This window comes from Gambusia affinis, linkage group LG13, assembly GCF_019740435.1.
Source record: "Gambusia affinis linkage group LG13, SWU_Gaff_1.0, whole genome shotgun sequence".
NCBI lineage: Eukaryota > Metazoa > Chordata > Actinopteri > Cyprinodontiformes > Poeciliidae > Gambusia > Gambusia affinis.
In genome coordinates this window covers 9,230,662-9,253,468 of record NC_057880.1, presented here as the reverse complement: position 1 = coordinate 9,253,468, position 22,807 = coordinate 9,230,662, and the positions used below count along the sequence as shown (strand labels likewise).

Genomic DNA, 22,807 nt, shown 5'->3' with positions numbered 1-22,807 from the left:
CTTGTTTTAAGTGTTTTAATGTGTTTTGAGAGATGTTGGTTTCAATTCCTATCACGAACAAACTTCTTGGTTAAGCGGAAACAGTTTTACATCTAAGTCTAGTGGGATATCAATAAATTTCATCTTAGAGTTTGAATATCCTAGTTTTTAATCACTCTGGTAGCTGAATCGGCATTAGTGTTGAGTCCATTGCACAATAACTAGATTTTACAGTTTAGGCTTCTGGTTACCACAAAAACTCTCATTTCCTAACAGGATCACTGCCAAGTCTTTCTAGAATTTTCACAAAGCTGGATAGATGTTAGATAATGTCAAAGAATATAGTAGTGAGTGTGTGGGTATTGTATTTGATACATTGTAAGGCCCATTTTTCTAACAAGTACTATATTATGGAGACCCACTACTGCTCCTTCTGGGGCACAAAGCCTGGATCCCATGAGATGAAGTGCTGTTTTTTTGTTGTTGTTGTTATGGCTTAGTTTATTTAGCTAACCCATGGTTGGATGTAGGGTTATTAGGATATGAAATGAGTTTAGGGGTTAGAGTCCATAATGTACTGGCAATGGTTAGCTTTAGTGTAAGGCTCAGGCTATGAAAATGAAGGGAAGTTGTTGCAAATTCTCTGCAAAAATGGAAAGACATACTATGTCTGTTTGTGTGTGTGTGTCTGCGTAAAGGCGTGTGTGTGCTCATATATTTGTCTCAGAAATTCACGACAGTCATTTAATAATAAATTACTGAAAGTGAGACTTGTATATCCTGTGCACCTTTTAAATCCCCTTGTGGCAGATCTTGCATCCGGTACAATAAATGCAGTAAATCAGTCACGCAAAAGACCTGAAAAGACGTGGTTGACTGCTTTTTAAAGCACACCCCGGTGATGAATAATATTATGGACACCAATGAATTTGGAAGTGTCAGTAACGTCTGTTCCCCCTTGGTGACGCAAACAGTCGCCACATGCTTATGCTGCTCTTCCACTGGGGCTATAGAGCTCTTCCTCATTATGCAGCACTTCCACATTCATACTGAGCAGAACCAAATCGAGCTGCACCAGTTTGTCTCTGATGGGAGAGGCTACCCAAGCTATGACTGCATTAGAGTCCATGACTAAACAGTACTCTGTCCTTGCATAGGTGAGAAAAAGGTTTTCATTCAAAACGTTAAGTATTCTTGTTTTTAATAAGCTTTGGTCTTTTTTTTTTTTTAATCTGCATATTCATTTGCTTTTACAGCTAACTCTCAATACGGTTTGTCAGTCATGAGGTTCTGTAATAAATCAGAAACATTTAATCAGTAGTTTTTGCCATGAAAATCTTGAAAACAATGAACAGCTTTGTTTTCAATTTTAAAATGGCTGTTACTCTGCTACATTGTACGTAATATTCAATACGTATCTTTTTCGAAAGACAAAGTAAAGAGGTAAGCATACAATAACAAGAGTTATTTGAAGACTGAATATAATTTAGGACATTGTGTTTCACATAAAGCTTATGGGTCCTGCTTTCTATTTGAAAAGGAACCGGCTTTGCCCTAAAGACCTGCTCTGTTCTTAACATTAGCACTGTCCTGGTGAAAAACAAATTAGCTCATTATCCTTGAAAGGCTGGGCACATAGGAGCAGCGAGCGTGACGAGCCAAACCTTTGGTTGTGCCAAGCTGAAAATGTCAACATACTACCTTGAGAGTGCACATTAAACTCAGCCAGTAATGGCTGTCACAAGACAGATCCCCATTATCAAGTCCATTAAGGCACCAAACTCCTCTCCAATTCAGGGGGAAAAAAATAGAACAAGCAGAAATTTGAAAGTTCAAAATGAGTACTGTAGGTAAATGCCAAGGTGACACGATGTGCATCATGCTGCTGAAATTTCTGACTTTATTAAATATCAGCTGGATGACATATGTGCCAAAATCCACTCTTAATATGTTTTTGTCCATACATAAGTGAGTAATTAGACCTGGTACTAAATTTGATATATGATACGGCCCTGAAAGCTCTGTCAAATTAAATGCGACAGAATGAGCTGGTGCCGCGTCACCTGTCCATCTACAGCTGGTGTTACCTGGATTTATACTGAAAACATTATCCTCTAAAAATCTAAATATAGCAGTGGACACAAAAAACTGCCCAGATGTATTGATACTGTCATCCTTTAATGTAAAAGGACCTAGACAACTTGCAGACATCAAATTGACCATGAACTCCAGGGCTTCATTATAGCAGGTTGTGTAAAACAAAGTTGATCAGTAACAGAAGCAAGTCTACATTTGAATAGCTGAAAAGAGTGTTGCAATGGCCCAGTCAAAGTCTAGAGCTCAGTAGAACTTTGTGTAGCGGGGCCTAAAGAGAAGCGTGCAGAAGCAATGTCTGAATGTCAGCAATGAGTTAAACAAATAGTGAAACAACTGGGCCACTGCTGTCATGGGAAGACAGCAGTATGGCAAAGACTGAGTATTGGAGAAAGAAACCGTATCTCATAAAAGTAAAAAGTATAAAAATCTCAACATTTTGACAAGTGGACAACAAGCCCCTCATCCTCATTGTTTCGCAATTATTTTTGATTTAGTGGATGTATTATTTAAGTTTTTGCAAAGAACTTTAATTTTATCAATTAGTTGTTTATCCTCATTTAAAGGGCAGACCAAGTACCGAAACGTTTGGAATCATCCACAGATGACGGATGTTAGATTGCTCTTCTTTCTTCACAGTCTACTTGTTTTGTTTGTTTGTTGTTGTTTTTTTTTAAATTAGGAGGGAATTTCTTATCCATTTTCCTCTTTTTGTTGTCTTGTGTTTGCTTTGGGTTTCTTTTGGGATGTGTGTAATGAGTTAAACAAAATGTTGAAAAGAGATCCTTCGTGCATTAAATGAAGAAATATTTGTGTTGTACCAGCGATGGATGTGTTAATGTGAGCTTCTGCTAGATTTTTGTGGGAGGTTTTCCACTGTGAAGACAGATTAGAGTCTCTATATGTCAACATGTCTTAAACTATATTTAAAGTAGATGTGCTCCCAAGTACTGGCATCATAGAAAGTGTAAAATAATACATTTACTCCCTTAGACTCACCTGCCAGGTATTTCTTTCAGCCCCAGTTTAGATGTGAACCTTACTGGTAAGCTCGTCATGAAAGCATGCTGCTGCACATCATCTGGGTTGACAAAAACTATGACAGCATAACTGTGCTCAATTTCTGAGAGGTTAAATTTCCATAAGAATTTCTATCAAATTATAAATATTTCCTGGTTATAAATTTTAAGAGTAGCTGGTGAACTTGTTGCATTTCTTAAAAGAGCATATGCAATTTAGAACAAAGTCCTAAATGCGCTCAAGCATACATATGGAAGCCATATTTTTATTCCTTAGGACAAGTTCAAATATTTCATATTGAAACCTTACAGTATATCATGCATATGCAGATGCTAGAAGTATGAAAATGATCCATCCAAGCTGCCTTGGAAGTCTAACCTGCATCTAATATTTCAAACTTGCCTTTCTTCAGGAACATTAGATTATTTCAGAAGAATATAAATTGCAGTCAGTTAAAACTTACATTCATTTAGTTAATTTATTAAACTTTGAGTAACTTTGTATTAAAATAACTGCTGCAAAGTTTAGCATCAGTTTTAACCTTTATATACTTCAAAACCAAGGAAGAGAGAAGCACGGTTGCCAGTTTATCCACTTTGTCAGTATATTTAGACACTTTTCAAATCTTTCTAATGACTTCTTATCAAAACGGCGACTAATAAAAAGTCTGGTGACTTTTTCTGTTATCAGAGATTGTTATGGCGACAATAACTGTCCCCCTGCCACGTCCTAAGCACCGCAGTCAGTCTTATTCCGTTGTCCATCCTGCAGGATACAGCCGTAGGCCTTGAACAGACAAGTCTTATTCAATCTGTGTTCACCTTACAAATGAATCACACATTATAGCTGAGAAATGCTAGCAATTAATGCTTGCCACGTTTGCTATTCTGACTCCTGACTCGCCGCCATTGGAGGTGTGTGTGTCTGAGGGAGGTTTTATACCTGAATGCACTACTGACTGACAAAATGGTGTGCTGTTTTCAGCAATGGGAGAATTCATCTGCTAAGGCACTGAGACCGTTTAAGTTCAACAAACTAAACTAATTTTCACAAAAATGTCAAACTTTGTGCAGGTACAGAAAGATTCAACCCTGAGAAACCTTTTTAGACAGTTTAAAAATTTGATAAGAGGTTTAGTTACACTCTAACAGTAGTGGTGGACCTCCACATAGCAATGCCCTCTACTTGGCATTACTACGTGGATGGAACTTTATCTCAGTTACAGGGGTCAAGCTTTGGGATTTGATCTAAAAGATTACCTTTATTATCAGTTCGCAGCTCGATGAGCCCTCAATGAAATATCATGAGTTGCAATTAAAATAAGACTTTTGCATATAAATGGATGATATTCTATAGTGACAACGGTATTATCTAAATTTGGTTTTCTTGGGCTGGACTTTGCCAGCACTTAGAATCTGATAAACAGAAATGTCGCCAAACAAAAAAGTTAGAAAGGTAAAAAAAAAAAAGAAAAAAAATAAACTAAAAAAAAAAAGTAGTTTTACAGGACAAGTAAACCTTTAAGTCAAATTTAAGCGAGGTAAAGTAATGTCAGATCATTGAACATTTACAGCAATATAACCTTTTTTTTTTTTTTTGAAGCATTTTCAAAAACACACAAACACCTAAAATGGGTCCACATTGTTTGCAGTCACAGTGGACAGTTAATGAAGAAAGACTGTTTCTATGTCCTAAAGTCATTCTACATAACTGAATTCCACAGTTTGTATCTGAAGAAGGCAGACAGAAATGTGTACTATTTGTGACTATGCACATTGTGAGACTATTTAATGTGAAACAAACTCCTTAATATTGTGAAAAGAGACTAAAGTGATTACTGTTGATGTCAAAAGACAAAGTTACAAAGTAATATTACTGAATGGCCTTCAGAGATAGTTTATTTGAAAAGCGACAAATTGTAAAAATACAATAAATCCAACATAAATTGGTTGCCACACAATAATCCTCCTTAGTTTTACTATATTGCATCCCTAATGTACCGTGTGCATTTCCAGGTAGTGCTCTAAGTCTAAGGGACACAATTACATACTCTCCAGTTCGGTGGGTGACACACAGACAAGACCACCTGCTCAAAGATACTGCGGTAAATGTGGACAGACATAAAAATATGATTTAGTTTATGTAGTCCCTAAGTAAGCTGTCATAGCCTATAATGCATGAAGGAAGCTGGGCAAACTAGGTTTATTACCATACTGATGACATCAATTTAAAGTGTCAGGACCAGGTAAGCTAATACCATTCACAGCTTTCAGAAATCAGACTCGTTTCCATTCACCTCTTGTGCTGCTACTCTGAGTGCTTATATGATTTATTCAATGCCCTCAGAGGGCCTTCAAATTTGCAAAATTCTGTGTCGATAGAAAGTTTCTAGACGGGATTCTACCTTGCTGAACAGAATAGCTTTAAACCAAAAAATTGCAAGAATGTTTGGATGAATGAAAAAAAATAAATAAATACATACACAGCAAAACATACTATTTTCCCCAGGGCTGACGATGTACATGTGACATAAGGATCGGGGTATATCAGTTTCTCTATCAAATAACATTCTAATTGATATTTTAATTAAACACACCATATTCTTTGACTTTCTTTTAAGTTGTGCTCTTACAGCCTATTAGACTTGGGTTGTCTACTTGAGCATTCCTGTTTCTCTGTCTTTTAGATCTTAATGTGAAAACGATTGTTTTCAAATGTTTTCTTTGTAATTTATTTTCTGCTTGTACACCAGCATGATGGACAGTGTTAAGACCCTCCTCCTGGCTCTAATTTATTGTTTCTCTATCTATGTCCTATCGGCAATGCAATTCTGCAGATATGACAAGGAGAAGGCAGAGGAGCTCAATGTCTTCCAGATTATCCGTATCAAACCATGCTGACACAACATAGTGACAGCTTAAGGAAATATGTAAAAACCATATTTATAAAAGCTACATGCTGCAGCTTCACATCCCCTCTGTGATTCTGATGAGGCACGGATTGTTATTGTAACGACAAATGCAATGTTACTTATTGTGCAGTTCTACTTCAAGAAATGACAGATAAAAACAATCTAGCACTGCACAGCAGGGCATAACTTTAGAAGTGTTCATGTACAATGTGCATTCAAACATTTCACTCCCTAAAATGGCACAGGCAATATAAATATGATACATACATAAGATAAAACAAAGATATTTAATCTACTTTTTACTGTCTCTTGTTTCCACATTCAATGACATCTTTCCTTTATATTCTAACAAACACCTGCTGCTTTTGTCAACTAAGGTCGTTTTAATTCACTGCCACTTCATCAGTGAAAACATCAGAGCTTTCATGTGAAAACAGACATCATACCCTGCTAAGTTCCCAAAGGCCATTTATTGGCTGCCAGTGACTATCTTCATTCCTGCCCTGTTGTATTTGTCGTCTCCTCCTCCACCAAACTGGATCTGCCAAATAATCATCCCCACTGGGTAGTGGAGCCTCGCATTTTGTTAAATCGATTCTGGGAGACACTTAAATGAGGAATAAGATGGGGAGCATCTGGGTAAAATGCAGAACAGTAATTCCCAAACAAGGAGGACAGTTGGAAGATGATAATTTGGACCAAAGCAGGCCACTTTGACAAAGTTTGCGGATAAAATCTAAACTGATGGATGAGGAAAATGTCTAGCCAAGGATATGTGCTACCAAAACAGATGGATTGTAGGTGAAAAATATAAAAAGATTGGCTGAAAGCTGAGATTTAAGCAGACAAAAAAGTGATACCAAAAGGAAATAAACAATGGAGTGTGTTTGCAGTGTGTGAGGAGAAAGAACTAAAAAAAAAAAAACACTAACCAAACAAAAAAAATAACAGGAAAAGAGTTCATAATTATGAGAAAGAAGAGTGCCAAGTGAAATTTGAGGAATTTTTTGCAGCAGGACAGTTGGATGTCATGGTGCACACAGGACCATACATCCTCATTTGGAGCCCTGCTGTTGCTCTGAACATCCATCAGCTGAACAACACTGAAAAGTTGCTTGTGAAGCCACATGAACTAGCAGAGAAGGTGAATAAAAGGGAAAAAGAAACCCAGCACATTCAAAAATAACAATGTTAGCCACAGTATACCGCTGCTAAAAACTGTTCACACCATGTTACATCCTTAAATTCACGTTCAACTTAACCAGGGAAGACAAATTCCCAAGCAACACAATGACTTCTGCAGGAGTGAGTGGTATGCATTATATACCCATTTTGTACATAAAACAAGACATGAAGTCAGTCACAGGAAATATCAACTTGGTTTTGCAATGAAAATTAACTCCTTAGAGCGAATTATCCTCCTTACAAAACGCACATGCTCACAGAGGACAGACATGCTCCTTTGTCTTTCAGCAAGTTTGAGGTAACTCGAGTGAGAAGACAGACCCACCACCTGACAAGGACAGACAGTGACATCTTTCTCACTACCTTCTCTCCAGTCCCGAGGGCATTGATAAGACCAGACATTTTAATTTGCTGGGTCAAAACAAATGCATCAAGGCTCTGCTGGCAGGCCACAGAAAAGCTAATGGGCATCTGAGTGCTGCAGCAGTAGGATGAACATGGAAACTCGTTCTGAATACATTACGTCATGCCTATTCTTCAGCTTGCTCCTCGTTAAAGATCATTTACCAATTGGATGTTAGCCAAAACAGGTTAGGAAGCTGTAGTTTTCTGCTTTCTTAAATTTGTTGAGAATATGAGATTTATTCAGCTTTTTAAAATTTTATTTTCTTTTAATACTGCAGGAGAACATTTTGAGATAATGTGATGATGTGTGGAGGTCACTTCCAAAACAATAATTCAACTCATTATTCAGAACTATGGCTCTCAAATTTCACCTGGGCTACCTTAAGTTGTGAGTAGATGACGTTTTAGCATCGGACGTTTAAAAGGTAAATTTTATAGATTAAATGTAATATGGGCCCATCTTCAAACATGTCCTACAGAAAAGGGAAGTACATTTGAGAATAATTGAAGAATCTTCCAGATGAAAACGAAGCAGATGTCAGTGAACTCACAATAACTGCTAGAAGCTTCCAATGCTGGGTGCATTGTGTAACGATAAGCTCGGACTTGAGCTTTCAGAGGCACATAAAATCATTTACAAACACGGCCTTTAATCAGCCGAAGAACATCTCCAGGGTTAAAGGACTAATGTCCCAGCGAATTCTTGACAAACTCATCTGTGTGTTTGTCTATGCTTATTGCAATAGTGTCTCTACAAGTTGGCAGACGGCTGCAGATGATCCAGAACGCTGCTGCTCGGGTTCTCACTAATACCAGGTATGTACAGCACAAAACAAAATCCATCACAGTGTAGCTCAGAGAATAGACTTTTACAATACTTGTGACAGTTTATAAATCATTTAATGGTTTAGCACCAAAATACATTTAAGACCTATTATTGCTGTATTAATGTTCCAGACTTGAGTCTTCTCCATGCCCAGAATCAGAGCCAATCATGGAAAAACAGGATTCTGTTTTTATTCTCCTATAATCTGGAACACACTTCCAGAAAACTCAGTGTACACTCCAAAAATGTTTTTATAACAAAACCGTCAAATATTTATTTGATCTTGGTGAGAGCCATCTGTTATGTAAGCATTAATTAACTACATTTGCATGCTAGAATGCTAAATAAGATCAGACTTCAACATGGATCATTTTTGACACATTTTTCATTTTCCTAAGAATGCAAACAGCTGTAATCTCATTTGGGAGTGACTGAACTGTAAACAGCTCTTCAGAAGTGCTCGAACTTCTGAGGAAACACAAAAGCAAAAGATTTCCAAATTCATCATGCTCTCAGCATGGCTCACTCCCCAGATGAAAACATATTTGCTCTGCTCAGTGCTTGGAGGTGGGAAGGGGTTCATTGCCCTCATGTTGCTTAAACATAGAACAAAGCAGGATACAAGACAATGAAAGGAAACAGGAAATTAAAACAGAAAAGCAGATCTCTTTGAATTCTCTACTGGGATAAACGCAACAGCACAGACGGTTAAATGAAATGAAAGAAAACAAATCTAAAAACGGGAAGCTAAAATCAAATAAATGCTGCCATAAAAGCTCTGTGCTATTAAAAGAAAGATAAGAAATGCCATAAGTATGATCTGACTATAATGGAGTACTTTCTGCAGGCACATGAACTTGAACTTTTGACATTTTGCCACAGTACATCAACAGTCATTTATATGTTTTGTTGAAAGCCTTTATGATTGAGTAGCTAAGTAGCTATGGAAAGAATGTAATGCTTTAAATTTATATGCATTTCTATTAGTGGGCCTGTAAACAATAAAATCCTAATCAAAAACCAAATTTTGACAGCAAAAGAAACATTTTCATTTCAGAAACACTTTTTGATGCAAAATTATTCAATAATTAAGAGATAAAAAATGTAAAACTGAGTTGAAATAGCACTTATTTAGAAATGCTGCAAATGATGCTGCTGTTAAGGGACGTCTGTGCTTGCAGCAGCACGTTTAACACTGAAACAATGTTTTAGGCTTGAATGGCTTCAGCGGTAGGCTAATTCCTTTTAGCACAAATTACGCACCACAATATACTTTTTCAGATTGCTTCTTGAAGCAAAAATGATCCCCCAGTGGTTTAAGAAAAACACCAATTTTGTCCATCACTGTGATTTCAGAGCATACCAGAACAAGAATACAAAGATTCTGATGCTGGACTTCGGAAAGTAAAAAAATGGAAAAAAATAAAAATAAAAAAAATAAATAAATAATTTAAAATAAGAAAGTAATTTTGTTAAAACCAGTTAATGCACTAAAATCTATGTAATTAATCAAAAATGCTTTAAAGTCCCAACTCTAATATTAATAAATAAATGTGGAGTATGTATTCACACCTGAGTCAACGTGTTTCAGACCCACTTTTGCTGCTGTCAAAAACTGTAAAATATTAAAAACAAACATCAACAACAAAAACATCTCTACCATCTCTGTACATCTGGGGAATCAATGTTTTCCAATACTTTCCTTCAAAACAGCTCTAGCGCAGTACGATTCATGGAGAACATTCATTCAGCATATCAGTCACCACGGCCCAATTTCCTGCTTCTCTGTTTAATGCTGAAGCTGATTGGCCCATCATGAGGTGAGTAGTAATGTCTTGGCAGCTTTGAAGTTGTGCTATCATCTTTCCACGATTGAACAATGCTCCTTGATACATTCAAGGCTTATGATTGTGTTTTATAACCTAACTCTGCTTTAACCCTCCCCACAGCTTTAACCTTGACTCATCTATGTTCCTTGATGTCCATGATGCTGTTTGCTTACTAATGTTCACCAACAAACCAGAGGAACCTTCAAAGAACAACGGTCTATATGCTGAATTTAATTTGCACTCAGGTGGACTCTGTTCACCAACTTATGAAGGCGGATGGTTGTAGTTTAATTTTGATGTATCAGAGCTGAGCACCACTTTGTAGATCAGAAAATATCCCAATTAAGTACACAGCTTTTGGTTGTTACACAGCAATATCAGAAAAGCTGAAGTGTTTTGAATACTTTCCAAGGCACTTTAATTTAGGCTAAAAGATTTTTTTTTCTTTTTTTCAGAAATATTATTTTAGCTTTCATTTACCCTGCTCCAAGTTGACATGGCATTGGCATTTTAGTGTCTCTAAATATTACAAACCCTCATACAAATCAAAATAAAAAGGGTAAAAAAAAAGGCTATTTTATAAATGAAATATGCAAAAATAGAACTTGAGATCTAGCAGTTTCATATCTGTGAAGTTGCACACGGCCAATCTGGGAAGGTGCAGAAGGAGTTTAATTTCAAGGTGATGCAAATGTCGTCGGTAAAGTAGGACAGCCAGAAAAGCTGATGTTGATTCAGAGATATTAAGGAGTCAATTTGGAGTCTTCTTTGATGCCGTCCTGGTTGCTGGGATTCTTCAGTAATGAGCAGGTTCAAGATATTCTGCTCTCTCATCAGCAAGCTTAAAAGCAGGAAAGAAGAAAAAAATAACCTTTGCTCAGCCTGACATGATGTCAAGGTACAGAACAAGGTGAGTTCTTAGCTTCTCTTTTTTTAGAAATAGAAAGAAAAAAAGAGGGAAAAGTATTAAAAGTCTGAACTGGTAACAACAACAGCATTTTATAATGCCTTATTAGTGTACAGCAATAAATCGGATATGTCCTCTAGTTGTACTGCTGCCAGACAGATAGCACCAACAATGTTCTTCACTCTCTTGTACTTTTTAAATATTCAGCATATTGATCCTTGTTGAGCTACAGCATTTGGCTTCTGCCAAGCTGAATGCAATAATGATTTGTTAAATGGTCTAAAATAATGTCAATCTGGCAAGACTTCCATCGCTAACTCAAGGTTCACTTCAATTCTCTGGAATTTTTCTTATAAAAACAAATGTTTTGATCACCTCTGTTTCCATCAACACTTTCATCTTGACAAGAAGAAAACATTTAATTTGCTGCCATTGAATCCACTGCAACATCCATTCATCCCATTGATGGGAGGTTGACAGGTGGACAAAACAAAATCCCTTTCGCCCTGATAAATTGACAGTTGGGAGGGCCGTAGTGCTGCAATAGAGCCAGTGTTGGAGTGACTGAAGTGACGGCTTGAGCTGTTGAAAAAACACCTGTACTCTTAAGAAATCAGTCAGATCATAACGTGAGTATTAACGGCAAATCAATCAGCTGACACCCGATTTGCCTAATTTTATTAATGTGGCAGGAATTTTGAGTGTGCTGACATCATGCCGCTGATTATTCAGCCATCTAATCACTTCTGGTACAAAATGTTCAGCACAGAAAATATGTGGCGGCCATGATTTCTCAAAAACCGTTTAAATTCTGTCGTCTAGGGGAATTGAGTTTTAGTCTTACCTTTGCCCAACATTTGCCCTTCCTGCTAAATATTAAACGAGTGACAGTGTGTGGTCCCTTCCAACAACACAACACTGCTAAAATCAGAAACTCCATCTCAGGATGATGTTGAGAGCTTGACCGTCATGCCATTACTTAACGTGTTAAACTTATGGCCCACGGGCCAAAATTGGCCTGTCAGAGCTTTTTAGGTGGCCCTCTAATAGACTCTGCTATGTCACAGCAATCTTAAGGGTGTAGAACATCTCACCTATAATGAGAAAACCCAACCATATGTACAAATACATTTTGAACAACAAAGAAGTAACAATAGCTATCAAGATACAAATATTGTGTTGATGTAGAATTAGTTTTTACCCAAAGATCCAAAGTGGGGCTTTATTTTTTTTAATAGAAACTAAAAATCAGACAGGAAATAGAGTTGAGGCTATGGTTCAGACTTCTTTGGCCTGTAAACACTTTGAGGTTAGGCTAACATGACGATACACTACAGTGAGCACAAATTAACTTGTATACCACATGCTCAATTGTTTGTCTTGGAAGCTGAAGTTTTAAACTTCCCAAATGTTTAAGGTGAAAATGTCAGATTAAACACTGAAACTGTGCTAAAATATGACACAAAGCAAATCAACAAATCAACTTTAAAAACAATCTGAAAGATTGCATTTGAAATGTGGAATAAAATGGTTATAGTCCAGAAGCATCTAAAAAAACCTTTTTTTTTTGTACACTGGATGCCATGCAAGTCGTGGTATAAAATAATATGTACAGTAAATATTTCCACTTAAGGACTATATGATGTGTTTCTATACATTTCAAACGAAGTAGTAAAGGCTTCAAAGAAATCCACCTACTTGATGGTGCATTTAATGCATTGTTAGACAAAATGCATTAGGCCACTTTTGAATGAACATAAAAACGACATATTTGTCTGCTTTCTGTAAAAATCAGAAAACTCAAATGTTGCAAATGTTTTATCCAAGACAAATAAAAGCTAAAAATTATGCTTACTTCAAGAGGAAACTAAACAGAAGATGATAATTATTTAACTTGTCAATTTAAAAATTTTATGTGGTTTAATGACAGAGAAGAAAAGGTCTAAACTCATGATTTTCTTTGTTGCTGGATTGGAGGTGAGAATTGGAGGATTTCCGATAAAAAGTCAGCTGGTCAGATGATTACATGAAATAAATGCTATCAAGATACTAGCACAGCCTGAAGCAATAAATCCCCAGGGCACAAATGAATTTGCAACTTCTCAAAGAAAGAAGGAAGAAGTAGTATGATAAAGGAAGAATTTATCTCTAGCCTCTCTGGAGAATTACACAGCTGCACTACAACAGTTCAACAAAAGAATAATTAAAAAAAGAATGTCTGGAGGCTGAACTGGTTAATGGTTTTCAATACCATTACACGGATTTAAATTGTGGTGTTTGGAGTGCAATTCAAACTCAGAAGACCAATTTGAGTGTGGGAGTGAGAGAGAATTTTGACAATTTATTTCAGTTCACCATTCTTGCCCTGAATTTTTAAACCTTCTGCCTCCACCTCCAATAATCCTCGAAGCCAGTTCACATGTGTGCATAGCTATAATTGAATTCTCCCTATTTTTCCAGTGTAATCACAAAGAAGTCCTCATCTCTGGCTGCTTTATGTGTTCATGTCACTTCCACTCCATATCTGAATGACACCAGGACTCTGTCAGGGAGATTTCACGACTCCCACACAAAATAATACGATAACTTGCATGACTGGATTGAAAAACATATAATCTGTCACCAATTTTGCCACTGTCTTCATTGCTATCTGTAAGTATTTGAGGAAACCATAAACACAGAGAAACGTTTGGTGTGACATTGTATATTGCCATCTGAAGTTGTGCACCTGGAAATTCTCAGTTTCCTTCTTGTTATGTGAAGTCAGGTGATCAGAAACAAAGTGTCACAAAAGTCATGTCTTTATACTCTAGTCTAGGTGAAGGATCATTCTGGGGGAAAAACATAATATCTGCATGGATCTGTGCATGCGGATGAAAGAGTGCTGCCTGAGGAAACATAAAAGCAAAAAAGGTTTAAAAGCAACATGGTTCAGTAAATCACTTTCAAAACCTACTGGAAGTTTTGCTATTTTATCAACATTTCTCAGGCTGGTAAAGATGACCAAATTATTACACGGTCATGGATGGTCATAATATTTCAAAAACCTTCAGCAACTGTTGCAAACAAACATGATAAGTTGAGCAAAATAAATGTTTGTTTTAACCATGCTTTGCAGAACGTTTTTTTTTTTTTTTTTGGTCCTAAATTTCCACAAAATAATTACACAGGACGTCATGTGTATATTTCCACAGCGGGGCCCAAAACTCTGCATCTCCACAGTGAACAGGTCGTCTCCCTGCCGGAATCCCACTGTGATGTATAAGTCAATCAGCTCAATAACAGAGTGAAGAGGGCAATTAAACATTACAATAAGTCAAATGAAAACCTTAATCTCAGACTGTTTTGCAGTGGTTATGTTTTAAATGGCAAGTAGTGCGACACCATTGTCTCTGGAAATGTGAGATGGAAAAGTTTTTAAATTGGATGTGCCAATACCAACTAACAAGTATATTGTTAAGAAAAAAAAACTATTTATCTTCCTATAAAAGATTGCATTCCATTTCTATTCTATGTATAAGTAAGAGTCCCACATGCAGAGTAGGATTTTGGAAAGTCTGATGTCCTTATAACAGAAAACACAGAGAAAACACTTTTATACTTCTGCTTTAGATGCACATCGCTCGCCGCGTTGTGCATTTCTACTGTTTGAACTTCTTCTTTCAAACAGTAGAAGTGGCAACAGAAAGTGTTGCTATATCTAACAACTGGCAACAGCAAATACATTCCTCATATACAACCCTAACTACACAAGTGGGCTCTCATAAACATTACTCATGTCTTAAGATTTATGCTTTTTTTTGCTTTTTTTAAAGGAATGCTCAATAATCTTGTGAAAATGGGCATGAATCTGTTGGTGACATTATTCGAAAGGCTGCCTGCATGAAGAGTAAATTTACCTGTGGCTTCCACGCTTTGCTTTTCCTCATTACACTCTGGATTTCCTCACTGCTCTGGGGTTTCTTTTCATCCACATGAGAATGTGGGACCCACAGGAATCTTTTTCATCTCAACCTTTTAAAAACTGTGACAAGAAGCCAAGAACTGAAAGCCAATCTTCAGTCAATTTATCTCCCCCTTTTTTTAAAATCTTAATCTCCCCTATTTTGTTCTTTTGTCATTCCCATACACCTTTAGCAAGGAGTTATCCGAGCCAGAAAAAAAAAATAGTACTAGTAAATCCAATTCCAATTACAAAGACAATAATTAAAGAATACTCTGAGGTCTCTTGTGATTATGTTCAGCTACTTCAATTGATTTGGCTTGTTTCAAGCACTGGAAAAATATTCAATGTACTATTCAAATCTCATGACAATTTATTTAATTGAAATACTATTTTATTTCTTTGCCTGCACAAGTTAGATAACGGAATAATCACACACATACATTTCCTCTGCAACGATTCGCATCTTAGACCACTTTTTGTCTTTGACCTGCCTTAAATTGTTATAGCATAGATTCAACAACGTGTCAGAAACATTCCTCTGGGATTTGGTTTTTATTGACGCAATTACATCAGTTCCTCCTTGGTCATCAGCTACAAATTCATGAAGCAAATTTCCAAATCCTTCCCAGGGGTGCTCCAATGGATCTGGAGGTCCAGTGACTGTGGAGACCATTGGTAGAATAGTGAACTAATTGTCATGTTCAGGAAACATTAAGCTTCAGCTTTGTGAGATGTAATATAACTGTTGGTTATATTACAGTTACACCTTCATGTCTTCATGAGGGTGAAGACATGATCAGCAATCAGACTCAGACAGAATGTGGTGATTAAACAGTATTCAGATGATTGTAATGGGGACACATGCCAAAAATATCACACCTTTATACCACCATAGTTTTACTGAACTGTTGAGGGAGGTACTAATCCTTCAGTAGTCTCAAACCAGCCTTATTTTTGTCCTTTTACCTAAAGTCACTTTCGCTGACACTACAACCATTCTCTCTTTTTTGGACCATTCATTTTCTTTAAACTTGACAGATGATTCTGCAAATCCCAGCAGATCATCAGTTTTTACAATATTCAGCTCAGTTCAAAGTTACTTAAATCACCAATATGATGCTGTGGTTTGACAATGAGTGTTGTTTTTCATCGGTGTTTGAACGGTCTCAAAGTAACCTGCCTCTGAAAACTAAACCATAGCCATGGCAAATTTTGAAAAATTCCAGTGAAATGGGCGGAGCCAAGAGTCACAGCAGAAGATGAGCGGATGGGGTGGATGGAAGCACTTTTCCCAACATCTACTGTAAATAATATACTTTTTGCAACTGTGAAAATGTTTGAACTAAAAATGACATTTCAAAAGTGTACACACCCGTGTTGAAATGAGACCATGGCTGATAGCTTTCTACAATGAGTTCTTCTGATGCTGTGTAACCTTTCTGCAAACTGTTGCATTTCTCAAAGGACACAAATGTGGAAAAGTCAAGAACATCCAACTGTGACAGATGTACTTTATTTCGGGTTGATCAGATTAAATTTAATAATTAGTAGGCATGAACATGAGAAGATTGATGAAAATTAGCCAAATGGTTCTTTCAGAAAAGCATTACTTAAAGACGGTGTGTCTTTAACTAAGACACCATTGTGTTTACATCTACCTCCAAAAACAGATTTGTTTTTATAAGGTGAACTGTTCAGAATAAATGTCACATTATCTGGGCAAAATTTTGTAATGATTTGCTTTTTTTTACATTAGAAAATGTGGGCCTCTTAACAGAGCTGTAAAGACATTATATATATATATACTCATTCTTTTATTTTGTTTGACTCCAGGAATTATGCCACCCATTGGCAAGAAAGCATCTTAACTTGTTGCAATATTTTCCATCTCTGAGGAGGTGAAATCTTTACAGAGGAAATGGGTGCAAAAATGGATTGTTTGCATGAACTCCCCATTCTTAAGAAGAAATTAAGATAAACACAGAAAAAAACATAATAACCACTCTTTTTAACTGGCTTTGTGCATTCTGTGTGTGATCACTTCTTTATACATTCCAAAGGAGTCCTGTAACATCAACAACAATCTTGTCTCATCAATAAAAATAATAAATGGCACCAGAGAAACTTTATGCATCGACTGAAGCCACTGAAAATCACTGCACAAGGAAAAGTTATTACAAATTAAACCTATTGCTGTATCTGTCTTCTTATCTATCACAGAAAGACAGTCAGGCGGAAGGTAAAATTGCATGAAACCCATTATTGTGGCGCTACTGTGGAAAACAATCAATGTCACTTAACACTTTGCAGTAAACCCTGCCCAATTTAGCAGCAGTTAATGATAATTGAGCAATCTGCAATCTTAATTAGTAAAATATTAAAGGCCTTTCATAGGCACTTCAGCTTTGATGGATGGCACAGACCTGTCCCATGTTACAGCATTGACTTGTTTAAGTAAATATGAAGAGAAAGGGAATATGACATGGCTTGTGGTTGCTGTTGGAAGGATGATGCAGGGCAACCGTCAAGTACTCACAGTGCTTCACTTTTTGCATGTTATGGCCTTATTCTAAATTGCATTAAGTTAATCTCTTTACTCAAAATCCTACACAAAATATACCTTTAAAACAGTGGGGCAAAAAGTTTGAGTCTTCTGAAAATGTATTAAAAACAGATAACCCCTTCAAAAAAAAAAAAAAAAAAATCACCTTTATGTAAGTATTCACAATCTTTGTCATGAAGCTCAAAATGGAGATGTTTTTACAACTTCAGTTGAGTCCACCTTTGACCGCATGTGACTTTATAAAATTTGTTTTGTGTGTGTTGTTTCTGGGACTGACGGTCCAATGGGATGCCCCGGTTCCCCTGTGTCCAACCGTGGCATCAGCCGCACTCCTCCTGAGTGTCATGCTAAGGCAAAAAATCTAAAACTGTTATAATGAGCCAAAACCATAAACATTTCAAATAAAACCCCTATTTTAAACAGAGAAGCTGCTAGAATTTTTTTTACAATTTGCACTGCAAAACAAATACCCAAATAAAGTAAAAAAAAAAAAAAAAAAAAAAAATTAAGTTGGTTTTAAGTATAAGTAGAACAAATCAAATGACAATGATATGACAGTGACTGATGTAAATCGTCTCTTCACATGGAAACAAATTTTCATGAAATTTTAAAGTATTGCTTCTTCAAAATTTTTTAAAAATAATTTCAAACAGAAAAGTCGACAAATACAGGCAACAGACAAAAATGTCCAAAACACACTCAGGATATTGTGCTCATCATTCCTATTCCCCTGGATACATGGGCTTCCAGTGTGATTGAGTCAGAATAACTGTGACCAAAATGTTGTTTGTCTTAATTAGCAAAGTAAAATAGCAGCACTTAGAAAAAGTATCTGCCTTGTTAGTGGAACCTTATGTGGCGGGCTGCCCATTACAAGCAGTGAGGAGTACAACCATCGCACTTTGCCAAGGCAACTTAGTGTTCGCTGCACAGTGTGATAAGCAAAGTAATGTTAAACTATTTTCTTCATTAAAGTAGAGAAGTTTTATGTGGAAGTGTATGAAACAAAATATTATGCAAACAATCATTAGATCATAGTAGCTTCATTTTTCACAGACCTCTAATGTCTCACTGTCTGATCTGCTTTCCAAAGCTATCTCGGGTTTTTCTGGTGGTTGCACTAAACAAATAACAACTGTTCCTGTTATTTGACATCTTTAGCAAATAGTAAACATAGTTAATTTCTAAATTTGGAAAAGTTCTTTTTCAAGCTTAGAGTTCTCTGCTTTTCAAACAAACAACTAAATTGCAAAACATTGCACACATTTCTTAAGAACTACTATTAAGTAAGGCCTTATGACTGTGTTGATTAAATGTTTTTATAAGTCCTTCAGTTTCTATGTTTAATTGTATTCGGACAACTCTAAATAAAATAAAAATAAAATAAAATTATATATATATACACACATATATATAGTGGCTAGCTGGTATAATGTGTTCAAGGTTTTCCCTTTTCATTAGACCATATCTACTGATATTGGCTGTCTTGCTACATGAAAGGCTTGTTACAAGTTGGACAGTATTTGGTATTACCCCACTCTAAGCACAACTATCTAAATTTTATGGTCTACTTATTGGTCCTCATGATATAAATCTAATCTATGAGATCACCTTTATTTTTAGGCACAACATTGACCTAGAAGAGATATTTGTTTTCCTCTAACCTCGACTGTTTACATATCATTGGAAACAGTGTTGAAATTATTAGATTTTTTTAAAATCACATGTTCCAGTTAATTGTTCATACGAACAATTAATCAACAGCTTTAAGATATTCTTACACACATATTGTTAAACTGATGCATTCCTTCAGTAACAAAACCCTTAAATTCCTCAGGGTAAATGTCAAAAATCCATGAAGTTTAATTTGGGATCACATTTAGAGCTTCTGGTTATTTTATTAAGCCAGTGGAAAGCCAATCACAAGTTGTTGACAAAAGGTCTATTGATTACAACATCACACAGAATACCAAATACCCGCCAGATGAAAAGGAGCAACGATGCATACATTTGTAACTGAGTCCCTTAAGGTTTTTATTGCCTGTCTGATGTTTTTGCACTCAGTGATTAAGCAATCCTTATTATCAATCATGAAATTGTGTCAAATGGAAATCGGGGTAATTATGCCAGAATTACTTTATGCCGACATCGGCCTCAAAAGCCACGACTATACGATGCGAGAAACGGTTTTCCAAATAATGGATTTTCCCACCAGTCTTTGCAGCCAGCACCCGCTCATGCTTCTCTTTTAATACGAGTTAAAAATTCCTCTGAGGCCATAGAAAACACAATTTAACTAATCTAAATGAATCTGGATTTAAAAGTCTGAACAAACCGAGCTGAATGCAATTAGGGTAATGCCATGCAGAAAATCTCCAATAGCCTGGCGACAGTTTGAAGGAATTTCATTCTGAGGAACTGGATCCAAATTGAACAGCTGAAACAGAACTGCAGACAAGTGATAACGACTGTTTAGACCAATCTCCTCTGTCGTTGAACGCTTTCTCCTGTTTGGACAGAATGTTTGACTGAGAAAGGCTTGAAGAGTTTGTGCAGTCCTACTAAGAAGATGTCTATATCAGACTGGCACTTGGATGGAAGATCCTTTTGCTCTCCATTTCAGATAAACCAAAGACATATCCTTTGAAACAAACATTACTGCATAGATGTAAGCATAGAAAGTTCTCCTAATGTTTCAACTTTAAGGAAGACTTCCGAATAGCTTAACCTAAAATGTGTTAGCATGCAAAGCATTATCCACATTAGGCAAGTTTAGCAGCTGTTTATTTCACATTTTGCTCAACTCCAAGTGTCAAAAATCAGCATAAATAAGTATAATAACTCCAATTTTGTTCTGGTGTTTAAATAAATAATTTAAAGCAAAGCTGGTGAAATAAAAGCACTTTTAACTTGTTTCTGGAATATGCCATACAAATAAACTTGACTTAATAAGGACTGCAACATTTTGGGAAGCATTTAAACATTTTTATTTTTATTTTTTTCCTGGCATCTACATGTACCACCACAAACTTAAACTGTAATTTTTATCATCCAGTTACTGTAATCCTTTCAGATAAACACCAAAATGGTGCTTTTAGCAAAAACACCAATTGCTGAGAAAAAAAAACTATGCAAAGAAAAAACTGGTAAATTACAAATAAATAATCAAAGTCAAAAATGAAGAAGCCGTTCATCCAAGTAGATCCGATAATCAGGATAACAGGAATATTATATTGGCCATGGTGAAAATATCCTTCAACCTTTTCTACCCACCATTACTGGATTCTGACACATGAAAGTCACAAAGTTGTCCCCAGACTAAACAACATACTTTGTGAAACAAACTATCACCAGTTAAAATGGGAAATAGTCTCCAGCGTTGGTGCAAGCAGACATTTGTTTCCTGTCAGTACCATTACTTCAGCTCAGCGCTGATGATGGGGACACATCCTACTGTGCTAATGGACCTTAAAGCTTTTTTTTTTTTTTTTATAGGAAGGTGCTTTTTTGCAAAGGGCACATAGAGAAAGTGGCAGACTGCCTCAACGCCCATCACCTGGGACACTCAGGAGCTAAGACAAGAAAGCTTGCAGACAAATCCCCATATACACACAGAGAACGCAGGAGCTGATGCTCATTAAACCATCAACACCTACTGAAATGAACCTCTCCTGTTGGGTTGGATGGCATTGAGTCACTGGCACCTCCTTGGAATGCCTCATTTACCCCAGCAAGAGCAGAATCACCAGCAAAATGGGCAACAAGAATGTTTGAATGCACACTATTGCTAAACTTAGCAGGAGTTTGGCCCGCTTGAACAGTTTGCATATTATATATAGAAATAAAATGCATTTTACAAATTTGTAGAGAGAATATAACATCAACATCTCAGCAAAGGCAGCAGCTATTTCAGAATTTCTACGTTAAACAGTAATCTCTCTTGGTAATTTGGTGTCTGCGAAATGTAAAAGAGGAGAGTTATAATGTACGCTTGGGCAGAAGAGAAGAGGAGCTCAAATGTAATATTTAACTGTTTAAAGTGCATTTAATCATCAGCCTAGATTTGATGGTTGTAAGTTTCCTTCAATGTGCAACATTTTAATTATTCCTCTTTATTCGATGAAGTTAGTGAAGAAGAAAATGAGAAATGAAGCAGAGCAAGAGGTCAATTATAGCACTGCAAAACTAAATGTCATCAAAGGAGCGCTTTCTTTTATTCGTCCTCCAATATCCGTCGCTGTATCAGTCGGTCAGGAAAAACTGAAGGTCATATGTTTAAGTAACCAAAACAAAAACAATTGCAGATAAAACGTGTTATAAGCAGCTGGCTGTGTGAGATTGAATATCTCAATCAAAAAGTGTTGCAGCAAAGCAAATACATGACTGTAGAGTTTTTTCTCTCCTGGTACAGATGAAGGAAACAGTGGACCTTAAATTGCTCCAAGATAAAACGTGCCACCAAAACACCTTTTAAATTAGACTATTTACTATGCCTTTTCTGCCACAGACAATTGTAGTGGATTATTTTTCGAAGAGGGAGAATACTGAGATGGAGCAGGTCACACTAATACAGATATTTCTTCAAAAACAAATTTTCTACACTGTTTGAACATTTGGTAACAAAAACAGTTGTTCAATGTTGACATTGTTTGCAGTATGGAAAGTTTATCCAATTTGGACATTATCGAGTATCCATATACTGGTGATTTCATCATGTGGCATATATTACAGTACTTATGGTGAAGAGATCTCACAGACTGCAGATGCAAAGATTGTTGGAAAAAAAAAAATTGAGAAAACAATATTCAAAGGGAGTTTTGTCTCTCATGAGCATCTAATCTATTGACTTACATTACAAATGTCTTGTCATCCACTATAAATCAAATGATTATACTGCTGGCAGCATTTGCATTATTTGCCTCGGATTGATCTTTACCCTCCACTTTTAACGTCAAGAAATGTTCAGGCTGCAACTGTCAGTTTATTAAAAGCTTTTGCCTGTCTAAATGTGCCATGTCTCCCACTGTGTAGATAATTCACACCTCTAATAACTTTCCACAAAAAAACTCCATCAATTTTATTTAAATCAGTGTTTCCTTCCAATGGTAGAATTGCTGGGGAGGTGCTGAAGTTTGGCTTTTA

General features: G+C 36.4%; 1 protein-coding gene across 7 annotated transcripts in view; it reads right to left on the bottom strand.

Annotated features, from left to right (window-relative positions):
- grid1a (glutamate receptor, ionotropic, delta 1a) overlaps positions 1-22,807 on the bottom strand; it is a 356,932-nt gene that overhangs the window by 157,619 nt on the left and 176,506 nt on the right. The gene's annotated exons all lie outside the window — the stretch shown is intronic.